At 38.2% G+C, this 23702-nt stretch overlaps 1 long non-coding RNA gene across 1 annotated transcript; it reads right to left on the bottom strand.

The window, feature by feature from the left end:
* Window positions 1-5444: 5444 nt before the first annotated feature.
* On the bottom strand, window positions 5445-22113 carry LOC123349046. Its single transcript, XR_006573337.1, has 3 exons — window positions 19673-22113; window positions 13242-13418; window positions 5445-6189 (listed from the first exon to the last, which is right to left on the bottom strand). It is a non-coding gene; the product is annotated as an uncharacterized LOC123349046 (long non-coding RNA).
* Window positions 22114-23702: the final 1589 nt, after the last annotated feature.

Raw genomic sequence — 23702 nt, 5'->3', positions numbered from 1 at the left:
TGTACTTCATTCTTTCTCATCATAATAATAGAAATATAACACCATATATCACTGTTAAACACATTTCCACATAAATGCTGATAAGCACAAAATATTTTTCATCATTTACATTTTAACTGTAATAATATATGGCAGGATTAAAGCTGCATCCATCATGTGTCTAACTAACCTTGCTGTAATGAATTTTTAAATGTAATGGTTTCTGTCACAAAGTAAAATCATACATAATGTCTTTTGACACAGTATGCAGGCGTACGCGAGGTTTTAAAATGTAAATGCAACTTCATTTTTAATTAGATTTATAAACTCAAATCCCTATTTTTTTTATAAACCAAGGGTGAAATAAAAAAAGTGTGTGTGTGTGTGTGTGTGTGTGTGTAAACTGCCAGCAGAACACTACTGAAGTTATTTAAAATGCCTGGCTCGCAGGAAATGTGTACATCCAGCGTGTATGAAAAGCAAGTCACACCAGAAACAAAGGATTATCAAAATCATAAGGACTAAAGCTTTTTAGAATGCCTGAAGGGCCTTCTATGGTACCCCGGGCACTCGCTTTATGTCAGTGCTAAGGATCAGGTTTACAGTTGGGAGAACTGGGCAAAGGGGCAAGTGTACAGGGGAGAAAGAGGTCAAGGACAAATACATTCTGCTCCCCACCCCCGCCCTACCTCGGCTTGAAATAACAAATAATCCAGCTCACCAGAGGAGAATCATTAAAAATAATTTGCACAAGCTTTCTGTTCTGTGAGCCCTTTTTTTTGATACAATATTTCCTTCAGTGATTATCACTGCGGACATGTTCCTGCCATATGGATAGGAGCTGGGTTAGGAGGCTTCTCAATACCTGAGTGGTTAATTAAGAGCTGTTGCTGGGCCACAAGAAGCAGGTTTGAAATCCCTCTTCACTCACCGACAATGAGTAGCTTTTTTAGCAGCAGAAGTCACTAGGGACAGCCAGAAGCGCAGGGTAATTATTTGAGATAACATACAGCTGAAGTGAGTGTGTGTGTGTGTGTGTGTGTGTGTGTATGGAGGGGGGAGGGACGTGCATTTGAAAGGAGGGCAGCAGTACAGAAAAGTCTATAATAAAAAGGTCAACATCTTCTATTTTTCTGTACAGTGTCGGCCGTCTGTAATGCCTTTTTTAGAATGAATGACAACGGATTCTGCCTTCCTTTTTTTTTTTTTTTAATGAATATCTTATTTTGTATTCAAACTTTGCAATTGTGAGTTCAGGCCTGCCAGTCCAATCTGAATAAGCTATTCTTACTTTATCAGTGTGGATGCTGAAATGACTCTGATTGCATTGTTGCAAAATAGCAGTAATTTCTCCATTAACCCATGGAAACCCTGAGCTCTCTCAAGGACAAAGAAAATAACAGTGGAATGAAAGCCATGAATGAAATGAGGAAAGGCCTTAAATTGCTATAAACTGTTGGAACTAGATCCTCAGATGGTATAAACTGGCAGAGCTCCACTGAAGTCAGAAAATAATATTTTGGCTTCAAAGAAACTATACTGATTTACACCAGCTGAGGATCTGGCCCTTAGATTATGACATCGTATGCAGACAGGAGAATCTGGGCTATTATTTATGCCATTCTAAGCATGAATTAGAGTTCCCATACTCAGGGTTTTTTCAAGGATGTGTTGTTGGAATATACCATAGAGATATTCTGGTATTCCTAGTGATTTAAAGTAGCAGGATAGCATCTAAGGGCCGTACTTGCTAAATCACTTCATATAAAAAAAATAGTTGTGAAGCATTATTCAAAGTTGTCATTCAAGTCCACCACAGTGGAGCATGTATGTAATGTAAGCACCTGATTAAAGTTAAATCACAGTCATACACTGCAGTACTGTTTTTCTTTTCTGAGAGCTGCAGAGAAGAATTTGAACGTCACCTTATTCAGTCATCACAGCTCAGTCCATGTACATTGTGGCTCAAAATACTATTTTCTGGAAGGGTTTTGGTGTTTTTTTTTCTTTCTTTTTTTTTTTTTTTTTAGAAAACCATTTTACTTTCTTACTGAGAAGACAAATGATGAGACCTCTCAGATGATTTTTTGGCATTTCTTGAAAATCCCATATGTGATCTCCAGTTTAGGAAGCGTAAATCTCCATCCAAATCCGAGTTCTGTGAAGCTCACACAAGTCCTTAGTTTTGTACTGAGGGGTAAAAACAAATTCAAGGAAGAAGGGGGAAAAAACATACCCTTCAGCTTCCTCTGAAATACTGGGAGATATTTTAAGAGTCAAACCGACCAGGCTGAGATTTTCAACCAATGTGACACGTTTTTCTTGCAGACCAAAATGTTTCCCAGTCAAGTGTGGGCAAAACCCCCTAATCTTTCTATTTGAAATGTTGGGAAACCAAAAGGTACTTGTACATTCGCTTTCTCTCTCTCTCTCTCTTTTAAAAAGGTCTTTCAAGCCTTTGATGTTTCTCAAGCGCAAACGACGCTGCTCTAGTAGTAGTAGTTTTGCCAGCATAACTGTCTCAGCTTCGTTTAGAAACTGCCCAATATGTTAATTATCTTATTTACCTCTGTGGCATTATACTGTCAAACTGTACAACAGTCTTTAGAAAATAAAAGCTAACACCCTAAGCCGCTGTACCCTGGTTCCATAATATCTGCTCACTGACAATGCCTGAGCTGTCAGATCAGAAGGAGCTTCATTCGAATAAAGGTGGGCAGATGTGTGATAATGAGACAGAAGCATACAGATGCTAATATAACTGTTCAGCAGAGCAGTCTCGTCTTCGTTAAGCAGACCCAGGTAGCAGCTGCAGACTGTCAGACACTGGAATGCTGCTTTCTCTTGATTCTCATTTAAGATCAGCTTCGTTCACTGTCTGTCAGTGAACTTTTCCCTCGCAGGAGCCTGGACCCCTAGGTGATCAGTCACATTTCGACATAACTAGATGTCAAAAGAAGTTTAAGTTGTATGACGAACTGTGATGCATTCCCCGTGCCGGCTGGCAGTCTCAGCCCTCCAAGGTGTCTTGTTAATGATCCACCTGGAAACTCTGGAGTATTGCCTGTATTTTGTTTTCTTATTAAAATACTGACTAAGTCTTTGTCAATATCCATGTCAGCAACTGTAAGCTCCAGACAATATTATCACAGGCATAATTTGGTTTAAAATCGGAATCATAGACTTATGTTGACCATGCAGCAGGAGACCTGTATGGAGTGAGTGGGATGCTAGACTTTTTGTGTGTGTTACTCTGATTTAGCATCATCAATTAAAGTAAGAATATTTCCAATTCATCAATGGACACAGATAGGACTTTAGGAGTCGGGAAAAATAAATTCAATTAGTTACCTCATGGAATATGTCTGCAACCAGATGGCTCGGGTGATCAGCACAACTAGGAGTAAGATATTGGGGAGCCTCCGTAGGTGAACAAATACACAGAAGCTAGGAAACACAAATAAGCTGAGATTGTCATTTTATATACTGTTGAAACCTTTGAATTGGGAATCTGAACTTCATCAGCCTTTCATCTGTTGCTGTGAGCTGTTTACCCACTCATATTCTCTGGTTTCAGAGAGGAGACAGACTAGGGCTACTTTACATAAAATACATGTGTGCGCGCACAACGGAGCAAACATTTTTCTACAGTATTTGTGTGACGGGATCTCATTTTACTTTTCATCTGGTCAATTCAGTTAGTTCTGAAATCGTGGCTCCAGTCTTCATTTCTTTTTTTTAGGACAGTGACTATAACATGTCCAGTTGTGGTTGATACGTTTTCCTATATTTTTGAATTCTGGATTGTTATTGGGTTTTTTTTTAAATATCACATGGAAACCTCGTGGTTCAGGTTCAATTATTTGTGAATCGTTTCCATTTTGGTTGGGAGACTTGTGTGTCCTGATGTCATAGTTACAATATGGAACTTTTCACATGAGAACAATCACAGTTACAGTAGATTGAATTTTAAAAAAATGTTAGAAGGGAAATAAACCCTCATGCTCCAGGGTGTAAGGCAACGTGTAGCTGACAGAGGTTAGGAATGAACTTCTATGAGAAAGTTATTCCTTAGCTGTCCACTATGAGGTTACTTGCATCTTTCTCTGAAGCATTTAGTGCTGGCCGTTATCAGAGACAGGATACTGGACTAGAAAAACTACTTGCCTGATCCAGTCTGGCATTTCCCGTGTTCCTGTGTTTATACCAGCAATCCAGCTTTTTACATCAGATTTGGCAATCCATATCCTTTTCCTCCTCCCCCATAAAATACAATTCTTAATTAAACACTTCTTTGGCCAGTTTATATTCACTAATGGTCTCTCATATAAAACAAGATGTCTCCCCCTAGATTCTGGTATTTAGTAGCCTGAAGCTCATTAGTGCATGTGTTCTCTGCCCTGGAGTTTTAAATATTTAACTAGCTAGGATTCCTTCAAGAGGTCTTAACCTTATAATTTGTAATAATTTAGGGATCTCATATCTAAAGTGTAAGTTATTAAAAATGTTTCTTTCCTTCACCCTGCATTGATTGCTACTTCTTGCAATCAAACTAAGAGCTATTAGGCCAGGAAACTGCAGCTGCCTATTTATTTCATTGTAGTAAAACATAAGTGATTATAATAGATTTCCTAACAGAGATTGATCTTCCACAAAAGCAGGCCCCCGCCTCCTCCCAAAAAAACCCCCAAACTCCCACAAAGCACACACTGTCAGGGTATATAAGTATTATGTACTAAGCATTACATGCTTAAAATCATTCATCTGTAGAATGAAATAGGAAAATCTACAAAAAAAAAAAGCATGTTGACCGATACACATTTGCACAGAAAAATATTACTTCTGTTGCTAGCATGGCCTGAGCATAAAATACAACTAAATTTTGTCTAAAAATTATCTAAGGACCACCTAACGTGCTTCTGATACTACTGAATGTCAAAAATGTCAGCAGCTTCCAGTAATGACTCTCTGACATAAACAGTAAGGGAGAAATATTACAGTTACTGAAGGAGTTGTGAGAAAGAGCATGCATTTTCATGAGAGGTGTCTTTGAATGGCACCAAGTACTCAAGTAGGCAGCTTTCCCTGCCAGTTAAGCTGGCCAAAGAAAGCTCTCTTCCCCTGAAAGACAATTAAAATGAGTTAAATGAATTAAAAAGGCCCTGCACAGTTAAAACCTGGTCATAGGTTAGAAACAGTAGTATCTGGATTTATGAAAATCACACTGCTGCCAAGCCTCAGAAATTGTGTGTAACAAGGGACCCATTCAAGTAGAAACCCAAACAGCTTTGCAAAATTGAAAGCAATATACATCATTTTTAATTTCTAGGAAGCAGTTTTTATCAGCAGTTTATTTCCTCTTAGGACTTGAAGTTAAAAATAAATAAATAAAAATTAAAACCTACAACCCTAATTTTAATATTGCTTTCCTAAAAAAGCAAAAAACAAAACAAAACACAGTCATTATAAATTGAGATCAGCTGATAAATGAAATGCTCTTCTATTTAGTATATTTATGGAAAGACCAGACGGGGTTAGCTGGGTACGTGTGTCTGTCATGCACATTTTTCTAAAGAACCAAACTATAACAAAGAGACACTAAAGTGATTTGTAACCTAAATAAGAAAAAATCAGAAACATTCTTATTACAGTTCTTTGTGAAATAACGTATTTGCCAGCACCCAGTCGTTTATGTTTATTGTTTTTCAGAAGCAAAACATCTGTACTAATCATTCTCAAATATTTAAATATTAATCGGGCACCAAAAATCCCAGAAAACATACTATACTTTTTTGCCCATTACATGCACAAAGTCTATCAGAAAGCATTTGTCTCCGCACCCTTTATTCACTTTCAAAGGGTTAAACAGCCTATTTACTGGGCTGTCAGCAATCTGTATCCCAAATCATGAAAAAGTCTGGCCTAGTTTTGTTCAGCATCGAGACTTGTCTTCTTGGCCTGTTGTTGTTACCATCATGTAATATCCATGACAATCGTGTTGTGCTTTTTAGGGGCTCTGTAGTGCTAAATCTGAGGGGCCATTTTAAGCCAGTAAAGGGCTTTATTTATGTGGATTTGAAAGAGTCTTGTGAAGGGCCTTCCACTCAAAATCCTCTTCAGCAGGTCATCCTGGTTTCAAAAGGATTTAGATGCAGAGGCAGTGATCAGTACTTCTATCACGTTCTAATAGACTGACATGAGCATTTGTGCCTGAAAGACAGGAGGAAAAAAGTGATGCAGATTTGCCCTAAATTGGACTGACGCACAAAGCAGTGAGCGCAATTGACTGACGAGGTAACCCCTCACACCCTTCTTTTACACTTCTAACCAGTGCCGCACAAAGGGAGAGCCGTGGGAAGCTGCACGGGAGCAAAGCATATCCATTTTCATGGACCATATGGAAATTTTGTTTTGTGTACAGAGAAAGTGTCTGATAACAGTGACCTTAACTGCCATATGTGTATGGTGAATAGTAAACAGAGCTAACCACTCAGCTCTCTGACCCTTAGCATATGGACATCTCTACCAAAAGAGTTTTCACAGCACATCCACTTTCACTGCCATCTCACTGGTAACCCAGGGGATTTCACTAGATTTGTTAATGAATTGCTCTATTGACTTATATCTGAGCTTGCCTCATTAGAGTAGAAGAACAAAATTTTTATCTATGTTTTCGTGAAGGGGACCAGAATGCCCCTCCTTTGTTCAGAGGTGGGTAATCTGTAGGGCTGTCATCTGTTTTGAACTAATTTATTGTGTCAGTTTAAAAAGGCTCTTCAGTGTTCATTGATGCTCAAGCGCCACTCCAAGCCTCTTTAAATCAATTTTTTTTCCTTGTGAGTGGAATGTTTTTTAGGCCCCTGCTTGGTTTACAAATAGCTGAACACGATGTAACCCTGGTGCTGGCTAGATTTAGAGTGCCAAATACAAGCAAACTCAGTGAGCCTCCATAGCACCACCTGTCATGAAATGGTTTTCAAAGCAGCTACAAGCCTTGTACAACCTTGTACCATTCACCTTCCCCACCCACCATCACTCAAACAACAGTTCTTCATAAACTAGCCCATTTGTATCCAGAGGTAAGTACTACAGAAACTGGGGATGTGCACAGATCATAAACAATCATATTTCTAGTCTGGTGCAGTTAGTAATGGCCCTTTGGCTTTAGGATTTCCAACATTTGAATTACAGAATGGCCTGTGACTGTAAAGCAATGATAGCCATCAATTAACATGTTATTAAGAGGACACTAATAAAGAACGCATTATATCTAATGACCAATGTGGAATCAGAGGGAATTAGTAAAATGGGATTCAATAAAATGTAAACCATAAAGATAAGCCTCTAAAGATTGAATCTGGCTTTTTGGGCTCTAGTCTCCAAGAAATAAGTGAACAATGCAGCAACATTCTCTCTACCACTACTTTGTACCCTTATTAGAGTAAGTAGCACACTATACAACACAGCAGGGAAAGGACATTTTGACTAAGGGCATCAGAGAAAACCCCTACATTTACCAAAGATGCTCTGGGATCTTTAATACCCATGCAGAGCAGACAGCACTGAGGGTTTTTTAAGTTCTTGTCCAAATGATTCCCCCACATATGTAGTCAACTGCAAACTACATACAATCAATAAACTGGAATATCTGTGGATGACCTGAATGTCATTGGTATTACAATGTATGAATTCTTTTTTCCTCCTAAAAGCTCTCTGCATTTAGAAACCATGAGAGCATCACACATAGTATTACTTACAACCACTGTCATTTTATCAGAACTAAAAGGAAGTCAAAGGAACTGTAAAAACAGCCATTGGCACCTGGCATATTCCACTTCTGCCTCTGGGAGCTATGTAGGGAACTTCCTGCTGCCAACATTAAGGAATGAAAGGTTTTTAATGTTATTAATTTTTTGTAACAACAAGAGAATGAAAAATACGAATATCAGAAGAACTGTGTGTGTCCATGTGTGGGAGAGACTGATCTGAAATATTCTAACTTCAACCCTCCTTATGTAGCAAAACACACAGTGCAGAGGTTCCTTACAGTGCTGAGAGAGAAAACAATGTTTTTACTAAATAGGGGCCAAATTCTGCAGTCCTTACTCAAGCAAAATTCCCTTTAACTTCCAATGAGAGCTTTTCTGGAATACAGAAAGTTAGAGATAGGGTGGGACAGGATTTTCTATTAATTCAAGTACTCTGTAGATGATTCAGCCCAGCCCAAATTTCACATGTTGATCAGTTTTTACAGTAAAAACTGATCAGTTCGTGTAATTCTAAAGTTGTGTTTTAAGCTCTGCATGTTCTACACGTTATCATGGAATGCGCTGAAATGCTGGCTTGTTCCAGACACAGTGAGGAGGACTAAAGAGTATAAAATATAAAGAAGGTGAAAATATCAGAGTTTGCTGGATAGGAAATCAATTGATAATTTCTGCAGATTTCTCACTCTGAGTTACCGTTGAGCCATTGGCTGAACTGGAGTCAAGTCTGTATGTGTGACTCAGATTGATATATATTGTATGAAGAGTGGTTGCCACTAAGAAGCCAGTAGTTACCAAACTATAGTATGCCAAGATATCATAGTTATTTCCTATGCTTAGAATATGAAATAACTGTGGTATATCATCTACCAAAGTGATAGAACTGTGGGTAAATGCTGATTTTTGGAATATAATTGTTTTAAATGGCAAATGTTGAGATATGAAAAGGAATACAGGAGCATACAGGGAACTACAAATACTGCTAGATTAGTTTTCTGTTTACCAGGGGGCTCAATTTTCTAATGATAATTGGTTGTACAAACCCTGTATTTGAATGTTCAGATGGATACCTGGGTACTCAAATACCTTTGAAGCTATTTGAGTGACAATCTGCGAGTATAGCTTAGTGTGTTCAAAAGATACAGTACTACCGGTACTGATGTTTGAAAGGATAGTCTTGCTAAAATGTTGCTGATTAACAGGTAGCTAAATCTAAAATCACAGCTTTAAAAAATTCATCTGCCTATGTTCTTTCTGGCAATATCACCACATTACTTTTCTTCTCTTTTAATGGTCATATACCACCCCACGCTATTTATTGCATTTTCAGCCCAAAGGCCGCTTCTTTAAAACATGTCCAGGTCATATCTAGTGACTAGGGTTCAAATTTGATTTTGGTCACAAGTGAAAATGAACGTGGGGTGTCATCATATTCTCCATTTATTCACAGCACAAAACAACCAGACAATTGGGCACAATAAGTATTCTGTTTGAGAGGCCCTGGCCTGGAAAAACAGGGGTATTGTGGCTTAAGACTAAAACATTGGCAAAGCTGTGTGGAAAAGCTTGTACAGTAGCTGCCCACAGCATGCTAGATTCAAGCCTGTGGTATTCGTTCTCATGCTCATGGGCATGAAAATAACAATGTAACATAAGAAAGGACATAAAAAAAATTAGGTAGCGGGGAATGGCCATGAGACCTAAAACATGCTTGACCTTTTACCTACTTCCATTCACAAAACTAGAAAAAGGGGAGGAAAATGGAGGATTCTTACAGACTTTTTCCTCTTTAAAAAAAAATTGTAATGTTTGTCCTGTTCTTTTACACACTGTGGAAATTCATGCCTCCTATTCCCTTCCCTCAAAAACACTAGGCACAGCACAGCTTGAAAAGGAGGTGGGGTTAGAAAAAGGTGTGTCATGCTTCACTAGGCAAAATAGACAGTAATTTAAAAATGACTAATTTGACAAAAAGCTGGATATGTAAAGTACCCGGGCAACCTGGCACACACACTAGCTACAAGAAACATTGCTGCAATAATTATATGAAACTAATTACCATGTGCAGTGTGTTCTCATGGTATGTACACTCACACACATTCACAGATTGCAAGACAGGAGACAACACCATTAAATATTGGTATCAAAATTCTATGTCACACAAGTTTCTGATAATTTATTCTAGAATATAACAATAATTCTGGATTGTTCTCTTTAATGGGTGAAGTATAGAGCCAGCTGGAGAATGACAATCCCATTTTGTGGCAACTTTTAAGGTTAAAAATAATTTGACTCCACATGGGAATGAAAACAAAACCTTTTTGTGAAATGGAACTGTGTCAAAACATTTGATTTTGGATTGAAAAAGTCAGGTTTTCAACTCCTCTCTCTCTCTCTCATGTCCACCTTGGACCTCAAAAACCTTATTGCCAAAAACGTCTTCAAAATCTGTTTCAGCAAAATGTTTTGGCTTTGGTGTAATGTTTTTCTTCAAAAATATTCTGAGCAGCCTAGTGGTGAACAAAGCTAACAAGTAGGGAAAAAGAGAGAGTTGAAAACAAACCATTTTAGTCAATCTTGTCCTTACAAGAGAAATAAAAGAATCCAATGAAAAAGAGAATGACATATTTTCACTCCATCTTGAACCTTCAACAGTATCTTCAGTATGGGAAAAGCTATAATCTTTGCGACTGCAAGGATGCAAAGTTCTAATCTGGCCTGCTTTGCCCCATGCTCCTATTTCCATAAGCAATAATTGCAAGTTTTAATTGTGACAACATGCATTGGCTCATGGGAACCCAAACATCTTATCTCCTGATAACATGTTGAGATAACACACATCACCACTGTAGCAAGGATGAGGACACTTGTCTTCACTTATTTTATGTACACTCGATCACATTCCTACCTACACTTTCCTATCTTTTCTTTCAACACACTCCACACATTCTTTTACTGAAGTACAGAACTTGCTTTCTCAATAAGAACTGGGCACTTCAGTTGCACCACAGTTGTGCCTTTGCAACAAGCAAGCAAAAGTTAAAGGACTATCAGGAATACTCCTTTTGAAGGTCATCATTTCATGTCCCACCAGAGGAGTGACGTTTTTTCTTTACAAACACAATTGGGATGTTGGCCTTTAGATAGTCTTTCCTTCTTTGAGGTAGAAAGGGTGTTAACCACCATTGCCAGAGAGATCTGGAAACTACCCAGAAAAAGAGACTGTAATGTATTACTACTAGTTTATTAGCCATTGTTCTACTGATAAATTCTTCATTTGTTGTAACTGCAATCATATACTGTATCTAAAATTTCTGATTATCCATGTCTCTTACATAAAAAAAATGTTCATTTTTTTAAAAAAGCTGGTTGAAAAGTTTTCATGAAAACTTTCTTTTTAAAATAAACAAAAAAGTTTTTTTCACCAAAATGAAAATTTTCACAGAAGTGTTCATTTCCATTTTTGTTTGTTTGTTTGTGATGTAAAACTAAAAACCAAAACATTTTTGGTTTTTGGCAATGGAAACATTTTTGGTTTTCAGCTTTTTGGTCCTTCCTTCCATTTTGTTTTAATTTAGAAGTGGACAAAAGGAGGCAAAGGAAGGGAAATGGAGAAAAAAACAAAACTAAACATGTTTTGGTTTTCAAAAATGGATTTTTTTTGTTTAATTGAAAAACAAAACCAAAAACTATGAAAAAAATTTAACACCTAATATTTTTATTATTTATTTAAAAAATAATGGACCAAATCCAGTCCTTATCAGATTGAATTTGGCCCAATGTCTGCCTGGAAACTATACATTCCTCATGAAATTTGCAAAGATCTCCAGTGTCTATCATATTTTAATATTTGCTAAAGATAAGCAGGGCCGACCAGATGGGGAGGAAGCCGGTACAAATTACCGGGGCCCAGGGGTTCGGAAGGGGGTCCGGGGCCCCGCTTCATCGGCCCTGTTTAGCCGGTTCGCCCTTGCTGGGGGGCCCAAAAAACTGTTTTCACCGGAGCCCGAACCCGCTCTCAGCGGCCCTGAAGATAAGCAATTGATATTACCTGTTAGGTTCCATGGATGGAAAGCTTTAAGCTTCCCTTGTACTTGCTATAGTCTGAAGATGAAGAGGTTACCAAACAGCTGTCTCCTTTTCTACCTCAGAGATCTTTGATTTGCACTCCCACAGACTACAACACTCCCTGGTGAAAAAGAATTCAATCCAATTTCTACTGGAACCATTGGATATCTTTCCATGGACTACAGTGTGAGTTGGACATGTTCTAGATGTCTCAGATAGAGCCCTATGTTTCTCTGCTTTGCTGCTGATTCTATCTTCTCCATATTATCTATTGACTGGTGAATCTGTTGTTTGGGTACATAGCACACACTTCTGAGGATTTTGTCACTATTCTCATGCTCTAGAAATATTTTATTCCTGTGGAGAACTCAACAGAATACTATTCATCACTTGTAATGTGGCTTCTATATAATGTTTTACTTACATACTTTGAAGTTCATCTCAGGAGGCAAGAAACATGATTTGTTACTTAACAGGCGCCAGGGTAGATGAAAACCATCCAGTATGGGATATATATTTAAACTGGCAGAAAATACTTATTTGAATTCAGGAATAGGTAATTTTTCAGTTAAACCTTTACCAGATGTAGTATCATGGTAAATGCCAAAATTTCTGAAAAAGTAACCCTCAAAATCTAATACCAGTCATTGCAAAGGGCATGCCTCTATATCTCTCTGGATTTGGGGGCTGTTTTGCATCCCATGGGAGGGACACAAAAGTTGGGGGTATTTTATATGTAATTTAATAGTTAGTATTTTCCCAAAACAAATTGCACTCTCAATTGACAGACTATAATTTTTTTTTTTTAAATGTGTTTTACTTGTACACCATTTATAAAAGTTCAGACACCTAAATTCCCCAGCCTAGTGCTTCTGGATTGAGAATATCCAATTTGAGTTTCATTTATATAGGTGTGTCACATGCACCTGTTCTAATCTCTAGATGTAATCAATGTATTGAAGGCACATATACAAATGTTCACATAATCCAGTGAGTGTCTGCTAGTGGCCTATTCCTAATCTCCAAAATGAAAACCCATAACCCCTTCTGTCTAAAACACCTCAACCCTTCAACCTGCTGCCTTAAAAAGTCCCTTGTGGTCAAATATGGTCATAGCAGACCCTACTGAGGAAGGCCCAAACACAGATGATCATATTTTGACTATCTGCACAATCTACTGTGAGGGATTTAATTCAGGGGTGGAGCCTGGAAAAGTATCACTGCATGCATCAACCGCGCCCTCCCCCAATTTGACCTTGCCCAAATATAAGCAATCTGCTCTCCAAAGCAGGCTGAAAATTACTCACAGTATAAAACATTCAACTCGGCACAGAGTGGTTTTACTTGGTGGTTCACCACTGATATAATTCTGCTGAAGATGAAGTTTCCTAGGCTATCGTGGAGGTGAAAAAACCCTTCTTTGCCTACCACACAGCTATGGATCAGCCCTCAGAATTCCTCAGTGCAGTCCATCGGACCAAGGCAGTGACTTCAGCCATTGAAACTCTTACAGTCTCCTTGCTCCTTTTTCCTGAAGGCCATCCTCATACTCTGGTGACTGGTGAGGATGATGCAGATGAAGAGAGTGCTCGGGGTTACTGTCTCCTGGGACAAGAACAGAGAACAGCAACAGGTTATAGGCAAAGCATTTGAACAGTATCTTCTTCAGAGCCGGCTGAAATCTGTATGGTTCAATTAATCTCCGAGGGCATTCTTCTTTCTTTCTCCCCTTTAAAGGAAAATATCCTTCCATCCAAACAAGCATGGAAAAATAATATTCTGGTTCTTCTTTTACTATTAGTGAACTAAATGGCCATAACCAATGAGTCCAGCTTACAGTTCAACTCCTGTTTTGCAAAGTGGCTACAATGAGAGTCAGCTCTTGGCATTCTACTCTTTCTTTACACAGGCAAATCTCTCACTGGTTTCAGTGGGGCATTTGAATGAGCAAAGTGAGGACTGCCGACTGTGGTGCTGAACAGCAGAGGTGGGATTGTGGCTGGCCCTTGTGTGGGTATGCAAGGGGCTGTTTTCTTCCTTTATGCGCTCTGCACAAAAGCCAGACTTGGTAGCAGTCCCTCAGCTCTGGGATACTGTTTCCTTCTAGCACTCTTTGGCATGCAAATCTCCCCAAAGGCGAAGAGTTTCAGCCATAGCCTAGTTCTGCATTGGCCTACAGAGCTGGCCAGACGTATGGGATGGGCTACCAAAGGAACGTTGTAGCATGTGTGTTCCCATTGTACATTTGGGAGCTTGGAGAGGGACTGTACCTTAGGGGCTTCCCTTGGGTGATGCTGTATTGTCTCACCTCTAACACTGACCCAGTGGCTATATGCCATAATCTGGCCTTTTACAGAATTAAGACAGTGGTACAGTACACTCTTCATTTTTTAAAGAGCTGTGGCAGCAATGTTAATCAATAAGGCAGGATAATCTCACTGATGAGTACAATGCTGAGTATTAGGCAAGATTAACCTCACCTCTAGGAGAAATTTTTTAAAAAATGCTAAACTTCACAAAGAGTGGTGTTTAAGAGGAGACAGAACAGGGATTATCAACGGAAACAAACGTAAATTGCTTACCCAAAACTGAGTGGGAGACAGCCTCCTTTACTCTGGCTACTGGGTATAATATTAAGTAGAAAGAGCTAATTAAAAAAAAAAGAATTCCAAACAGTCAAAACATAAAAGTGTACAATGATCATAAAATAATACAATTTTCTTACCTAATGTTTCAACTGTCTGAAGAAATACTTTTCTTCTACAAAAGATATAACTATATATCTTCTGATTTTATTGGCTGCAGATTACACTAATTATCATAAAAAATTACTGCCACTAATAAAAATTCTATTATAAGTTACTTATAGTAATCTCTAGGGTACTATATTTAGGCTAGAAAAGATTATAATTACATTACATTACAAAGAGAATTTGTTTCCTGAAGCGGCTTTAACATTGTCTGTTTCTTTTAACACTTTAAAGTTGCCTTTTTTCCCCTTTCCCCTTTCAGGTCAAATGTTGCCTGTTTTCTTCATTGTGCAGGATGTGGTTTTATCCCAGAATAATGATCCATCTCTGTTGAAAGTGACGCAAGTGAAGTTTTAAAATCACAAATATCTGGGTGGGTTTCACCTCCCGAGGGGGTTAGTGTGTCTCAATGGAAGGATGCATGAAAGGGAAGACCTAACACTCTCCGCCCAAAGGGAAACATGCTCTGTATAAAATTGCTGGAAGCTGGTGGGTGTTCACACAAAATACAATGTTCGGATTTTATTTGACAAGACAACAATTGTTATTTTCCCCTTTAGATACTTTGCATTTTCCCATCTGTGAGGCTGATGACTCTTAAATGACCTTAAATCATATTGCTGCTTAAAGGCAAATGTGAAACTCTGCTTGCTACCTGCTTGGACTGAACATCAAATTAAATAGCTTTGCTTTGAGAGCTGACAGTGCAGTAAATAACCTCAAAGTCCAACTAATTAAAATAAAATTGGAACAGTGGCCATTTCTTTTAGAAAGGGTTTCAATGCTTCAATAGCGGGGCTAATCAACATCTTAATTAACAGTCATATAAAATGAAATAGCCCATCGGAGTTGCTTTAAAATAGACAACTTATTTATGCAAAGACTTGTGGCGTATTAATTGCTAACACTAAGAAAAAAGATACGCGTTGAGGTTTACAGCTGCTTTTGCAGCAGAGGATTTGAGAGCTAAATTGTGGAAGAAGCATATTACAGTAGTTAATTTTATTACACACTTGAACCAGAAGCACAAGTGAGGTTGGCAAAGTTTTGTTGTTTAAAAAAAATTAATACAATTCATTGCTCAAAGCAGGACCATGATGTTTCCACTCTATTCCAAGTTAAACATTAAGGGTTAGATCCTGCAAGGTGCTGAGTGAACTGACCTGCTCCAGCAAGATGTTTAGTCACATGAGTTGACTTCAGTGGGACTACTCAAGTGCTTAGAATTAAGCCTGTGCTTTGCTAGATCAGGACTAGGATGCTCAGCACCTTGCAGGATTGATCCCTTATCCCTTAGTCCTGCAAACACTTACATACACAAATATATGGTCTCATGTGAGCGCCATCAGTGGGATTACTTACAGGAGTGTTTGCAAGATTGGGCCCTAATTTGCTTTTTTGCTCCAATTAATCTACCTATGTTCATAAAGTATTTAAAGTTATGAACATGTGGGGTGGGGAGGGGAGAGTCGAGGGAAGGCAGAGAGGAATTACATTTCCTTCCCTAATTACTTTACTTTTGTTGACATCTTGGAATAAGTTTTTACTTTCAGAGAAGAACAGTTGATTTACACTACAGAAACAGCCCAGCAAGCATGAGAAAATTATTTGCCTTTCCTCCTGCCAGGCATCCATTTCCTTTTCACTGTTGCTAACAATGTGCTAACTATTTATGCATTTGTCAAAGGATCACAACATAAGAAAATGATATTTAAATAACTTCAACACAAAGTAAAAACACAGTGTAATGATTTGGAGTCGATTTAAGTAATAATAATATTTGTACAGGCTGCAAAGAATGCTGGTAGATGGCAGGAGCTGAGTATAACCTTAAAGGGTCAGCAGCATCAATACATTTGTAACAGAACTTAATTTTCCTTTTTTTAAATAACTTTTATTTTAAGATCTTGAAATACGCGCAATTTTCTCTTTTATTCATTGAGCAAACACTGATTTAGCTGTAATTTTGAAGGGAGCCGAAAATAAGGATGGCTGTTTTTGTAGCAATAGATTGAGGTCACTATAAGTTGCCGAGTGATGAGAGTTTTGCTGGCCTTTGGTGAAATGAATTGGTTTGCTCATTTCACTCTCTAATAATGGAGAGGGTTTTTACAGCACAAAAAGCACTACAGCTAGCACTAAGTGGATCCCTTGCTGGCCATCTCGGCACACACATTCCTGGTGCCGTTGCATAGCTAACCTGTCTGAAAATCTGGCCCATTAAAATCCAGGAGACTTTCTATATCAGGCTGTAACCATTAGTAGATGAATTTATGGGCTTGCAAACCGTGACAGTGTCCTTAAGATTCATTGCACTAAAGGAGGATAGCGGAATAAATAAACTCCCATGCATTTAACTGCCCTACCCACCCCATCCTTGCTCCCCACTTTACAAGGGCCACATATCATTTTAGATCAAATTCTCCTTCCATCCTACACGTAGCTGGTAATAGCTCACTTTACTTATTGCAATGTATTTATATCAGACATTCTGAGTAATAACAGTCAATCGGTTGAAGGCACTCATGATGCAGAGCCTTATGGGTAAGAGGGGGGGAAAACACACCTGATACCAAGTGCACGTGCACTGTGCTGCCTGGGTCACTAGAAAGGTAAATAGTTCTTGGGCTGTGAGCACTGTGGAAACAGTGAGATCAGCAGATAGGGATGAGGCGGGGTAGACACAATGTACAGCACAGCACCATCAGTCAAACAGAATCCCACCCAGAAATTATTTTTAAAACACACAAAAAAATAATTCATATAATTAAATACATGAAAAAGGAGCTAACATGATTTTGGCAAACCACCATTCTGTTTCCTCTGCTAGCATGTTATATCCCTTTCCCCCTTCCTGTGTTTGTCTTGTCTATTTAGACTGTAAGCTATTCGGGTCAGGGACCATCTATTTTTACTCAAAATTTGTAAAGCATCTAATGGCATCCTGGGGCCTCTAGGTTCTAGTGATATACAGATAAATAATAACAACACTAAAGTAACCCTGACAAGCAATAAGCGTAATCGAAGTTACAATCGTTTTGTTAGATAACCTGGGACCAACACAGCTACAAAAACACTGCATACAATAATTTGGTTGGCAGACAAAAACTCAGAGGAAAAATGAATACATTTCACATCACTCCACATTAGTATTCAGACAAGCTAAGCTTTTTTTTTTTCCCCTCTTGGCAGAAATACCCAGTTTCTTGAGTATCTTGGGTGGTTTAAACAATATCTAGAAGACTGTGAGGCAGCAGCAATTCTGTGTTCTACTAAAGCTTCCTCCAAAACATTGAGACTCACTGATTCCCCTTATAGGGGAACTGAACTGTTTAGTACCATGTGTTCCCCCCCCCACCCACTCATTTCATGCATGTGGCAATATGTTTTAAAATGCCTTATTTCTAGAGGCAAAAGTTGTGCCCAGACAAGCCCACTCTGATTATGTATGTACAGTGTATATGAAAGTTTGCAGTTGTGGTTGAGTAATGGTATGAAGGTTACATAGTGAAATGGTATATGTCTCTGCAGGACCACAGCGAGGTAGCTAATGAAACATACATATATAATTCAAAACACTGTCCGTCTTTTAGTGGATCAGATATCCAGTAAAAACGGTTGTATGCTTTGGGCTTGACACAAAACCACCACATATAGTATTCTTCATACATCCAAACTTAGTGATCTGGGATAAACAGTCTAGTATAGCTGTCAAAAAGAAAAGATTTCTAGGCCATGCAGGAATTTATATACTCCTATGTACAAGAAGAAAATGGTCTAAAATTTCAGCCATGCAAACTCCAGCTGATATTAGGAGGAATGATTCCTAAATCCCTTTAACTCTTTCAGTTTCAGGTAAATATTCAGCATTCAGCAGTGTTATGATATTTACCATAAGATGAAAACTCATCATAGTACTTCACAAAGGCTACATAAATATTTTGTGCTCTCATTTCTTCACACAAAGCTGAAGATCTATCCCAGATGAAGAAAAATGTAGCATACACACATTTAAACATAAAAAGATATTCTGCCTGAAAATATTTTTTTCTACCCCTTATAGCTAGCACTTAAATATTGTACATAGTATTTCTAGAATTTAAAATGAAAAAGGCTGTCAACTCATTTGTCCAAATTCGAACCCTCCACAACTCTCCTTAGAAGTTAGCGGAATAAGATGTCAAGGTTTGCAGGAGTTACTCTTCTCAAGTGCAGCATCTGGCTCCCTGATGAACTTCACAGGGATGCATGTTGGGAGTTGTTTCAGAGACTGTCTTGGAGTGAGGCTGCTGATGTGGTGTTTGGGCTCTTAGAGAACCATTTGTATGACTCAGCTTGGATTTGGATGCAATTTGGCTTGCTTAAAAACAAGAAGGAACTAGATAAATCCTACATGATACAAACGATGGACTTGGCTACCCCTTTAGTTGCTGGTTAGGAAAAAAGTGCCCCTGCCCAATTTGAGCAAGAGAGTCTTTTATTAAAATTATTCTCTTACAGTCTTTCTTGGTAATGTGACGAAAGAGGGACTGGCTACCAGTTTTGCTGAGGCTAAGCCCCTCCCAGCCATGCTCCTAACAAATAAATTAGCCTTTAAAAGGAAGAATGTTTTCCAAAAGCCCCTTTTTTCCATATTACCCATTCTCATAAGTTCCTTGGTCAGACAGGAGCAATGTGCCCTAACTGCCCTACTGTACAGAAAGAACATATTTTTAGTCTGCAGGCATGAGACACTTCCTTTAGAATAACTGTCTTCATGTGTAACTTGGTCTTCATTCAAGTGTTGCTCCCTTCAGCTTTGTTCGGGTCCAACCGATTCTTGTATTTAATGGCCAAACCAAAGATCTTGAACTTTGTTTACCATGTAGCCTGTCACTGTGATAAAAACCCAAAGCCTGTTCCAACTTTCAAGAAAAGGAGACAAGACTTGTGTGGTTTTTCCTGGCGTTTATTTCTGCTTTGCAAAACCTATTCAGACTCAGACAGTAATGCTGAGCACTTGGAGTAGCTGTTAAATTGAGATTATGGTAAACAGCAGATTTGTTTGATCAGGGAAGAAATTATTTCACCAAGACACAAGAGAATTAAGCTGAGTTACACGTCACTTACTGTATGCATTGATCAGCGAGCAAATGAGGAGTTCCTGGTTATGGACAGCGGCACCATGGAAAATAGTATAAACCTAATATGAAGGAAAAAGAAAGCTACATTTTGAAATGGAAAATATTAATTGCAGACTCCCTTTGTCCAAAACGGTAATGAACATGTAAACGCAAGACCAGAACTTTCTTAACAAGTTTAGTATTCTATTTATATGCTGCCTTAATGTTTCTAAGAGCAGCACAGTTTAAAACTTTTTCTTTCACGTCCAGTTTCACAGTGAAAAAGGGGAATAGTTTTGTTGGCAGGGCCTGTAGCATTTAGGCTTTGTTTAGTAATAAGTGATGAGCATCCAAAAAGGGTTTAAGGACTACTACTATGACATGAAGAAACAGCAAGCAGTACGGTAACTATGTAGGTTTTATTTGGAAACACTAATTAGGTAGCAATTATAGCTTTGGTAGATTATTTTGTAGTCATACTTAGTAGACACAAAAGTAATTACAGTGGATCGTATCCTCCCTTCCCACATAAAAATGCATGGAAGGGTGGACTTACCTTGAAATAGGTCATGTTATCTTGAGGTACTACTGCCTTCAGAGGTGGAACTGACTCTCTGTAAGGCAGGCCACCGGCAATGTGCAATTGGCAGGGCAAGTGGCCTGCTAAGTTACCCACAGATCGATGGACCATAGGAAACATAGGTCCAAATCCTGTATATCCTTGAACACAAACACACAGACCACTACGCATTTCCTTCCCCCACCACACTTGGCACATGACTGTGCTTTGCTGCCACTGACTCCCGCGTTGGCTGGGTCCATGCCAATCCACTACAGGCTTTCACATAGTATGCATTGGAAATATATGCTTTTCAGAGCAACACTGACTATCATCTTGCTAGCTAATATACTATGCGACCAGTGAAGTGACACATCATTGAACACTAAGAAACATATTGCCTGCTTTCAATATCAATGATCTAGAGGGAAGAATATGGAAGTGAGGCAATTTGCAGTGATAAACTGGGATGAAGGTTGGGGGAACAAGTTAATATAGTGAAAGAGTGTGATAAAAATTCAGAATGAAAAAGGTGGTATTATTCACTTTGGATATGAAATGCTTGGGTTCAAGAAAATTAGGTCATATTTATTTAACAGAGAGAAAATTTAAACAAACTCACCTATTAAAGCACCAGGAGCAGAAAACCATATAGATTGTTTTAATTAGGAGGTAGAAGTATTTACAGAGGAAAATGTCTTCCTATTTGTTAAATTTTCCAAAATTCTACTTCATAATTTCGTTTATGTTCCCTTTACGGATGGGAGGAGCTCCCAGTGAATATCAGCTCTCAAAAATAATGAAATTGGGAGGGGGGGGGAATTGAGATTTAAAAATATAACTTTTGGAGTCTTTTTATTTCTCTTGTGGCTTTGAAGTCATTATTAGGGTTCATGATTGTCTCTTCAACCAGGAGGGCTAGAGACCTTTTCTTTTTTTAAATAACTGCTAAGAATCCCGTGTAATAGGATTCCAGCAGCTAGGGCTTTAAGGAAGCACCAAATATAGCAAAACTCATGCTAAGGTTGCAAGAGTTGGCACCACAAACATCCACAATCTCACCTCATTGTCCTTCCACTCTCCTCCTTAACATTCTCCTCTGCTGTGATGCCTACAAAATACTCAACAAGGGCTAGGGATTTGTTGTGGTGGGACCACTGCTTATCAGGCTGACCAGTACTGTCTCATTGTTGCCTTCTACTCCTTACATCTGTTCATTGTATCTATTTGCCGTATCTTATCTTATAGTAAGAGCTCTGCGGTGGGGACTGTCTTTTTGTTCTGTATCTGTACAGTGCCTGGCACAATCAAGGTCTTGGGCCACGACTGGGACCCTTTGGTGCTATCGCAATATAAATTAATAACAGCAGCAACAATAAATAATTAATACACATATGAGTAGAACTTCTATAGTCCTAGAGCCTTAATACTTTATCCGAGGATCACTTACTCTGCAGGGAAAACTTCATTGAATAATACTGAGCTCATTTAAAAAGACACACTCTTCTGTAGCCCAGGTGGGATTTTGGGGCTCTAGCAATGCACATCAAAGACTAGAACATCTTATTCTAAAGAAGAGCCCATATGGACTTTCTGGAGTCATTTGCTATGCACTTCTTAGGTAGCCAAAGCATTAATCAGATTGCTGTACTTACAGATTTTTTAGCAAGGAATTGCTTCTCTGTTTTATTTCTGTAGCGTACATCATGGCATAGGGTAAAGTTAAATTACATAATAATCATTTGGTTTGTTGTCTCTGGCTGTATTCAGGGAAACCCTTCAGTCAGGAAAGCATGGGCTTACCTAGAAGCCAGAGGGAATTAACCACGTGCTAGAAGTTAAGCATGTTCTTAAATGCTTTATTGAATACAGCTTCATGTAAGCACATGCTTCAGTGCTTTCCTGGGTTGGGGCCACTGTCATTAAAATTGTCTGCTTCGTAATGGATCAGTTTTCACATAGACAAGTAAACACCACTTTCAATAAATCTGTGATCATTTCAAAGCTTTGCTCCAATTTGAAATACGAGTTTCACCCTTATGGCCTGAACTTCAATAAATAAAAACACATAATTTGGGGGGGGAAAAAAGTTAAAAAGTGCCAAACATCCATGATGTAGTTTTATTTGTTATGAGGTGCTGTCTTTTTTTTTCTCATTATTTTTTTAAATGATGACTCCCAGACATACATCTTAGCATAAGAAAAAAAGAATTCAGAGGTTGTGGCTGATTAGAACGGAAAGTGAGCCCTGTACTGACATATTAACTTGATCAGTTTTTTTTCAAAGTTCACATTGTTCTAGTTCTAATTTATGGTACGTGTGGTATATATCTTCTTGGTTGAACAATTACATTATTCTAAACAATTAAATTGCTATGATACACATAATGCATGGCTCCGGAGCATGAAGTTCTTTAATGATGGCAGACTCTAAAGTGGTACAGTTCACTTTTAAAAGGTCATGCATCTTTTTTCAGTAGATTAACATTTTATCTTTTAATGGTGTTAAGAAAAGGTCAAAGATTCTAACAGATGGAATATGGAAAGCTTCTGTTGAAGAAGATCAATGTGTTAAGCATCAATCTAAGTCCAGAAACACAGCCATTTAATGACTATTGTTCTTGTTTTATTTTAAATTACCACTATCCTGAATGCTAAAATTACATTTTCATATTTGAAAATCAACTTCTTCCTAAATAGATGCCTCTAATGTAAAGAATGTTTATTCATCTGTTGTACTTTCAGGAATCTTTCTATATTTTAGAACAAAAAAGTTTACCCTTAGGCTAATGGCATTTTTTTTTTAACTGCCATCCAAACAAATGCACTAGGAATGACCCCCAATGGCAGAAAGAGAGTTAATTTTATCTTGGTTTAACTGAATATGTTTGCAATCATTAGATGGAATATGTGATTTAAATCAGTTTTCTCTTCTTAGATAATTTACTGTTTAAAGAAAAAACTTTAAATATTCATGGCAATATAGGCTGCACTTTTTACAAAAATGTTCAAGAAAGGAATAAGGAATTATTTTTATGTAATGGATCTTTTTACTAGTACACTACCATGAAGTCTTAGGCCCAGATCCTGTAAAAAATTATGCATAGGCTTACCTTTAAACATCCAAGAAGTCCCATTGACCTCAGGTTTAAAGTTAAGAACATGCATAAGTGTTTGCAGGAGACTGTAAGCTCCTCTGAACTGTGAATGTGTCTGTGCCTATGTTTGTAGAGTGCCTAACATAGTGGAGCAACAGAACTGAGTTTCTGGGTACTACTATAAAATAAATATCAACTAATAGTGCCCTTAGTGATAGAGATACCTTAAAGAAAGTTATCAGATAGCTTCTGAAGAGCGTGTGAGCATGTGTCTGTAACATATACACATTTATCATATTTACTTATATTGGAAGTTCCTGCCATTCTCAGGGGCTATGCCTGCTCAGCCCAGCAGAATGACATCAACGGGAGAGTAGTAC

Source organism: Mauremys mutica, chromosome 14 (genome assembly GCF_020497125.1).
Source record: "Mauremys mutica isolate MM-2020 ecotype Southern chromosome 14, ASM2049712v1, whole genome shotgun sequence".
Lineage (NCBI taxonomy): Eukaryota > Metazoa > Chordata > Testudines > Geoemydidae > Mauremys > Mauremys mutica.
This window is presented reverse-complemented; position numbering and strand designations above follow the sequence as displayed.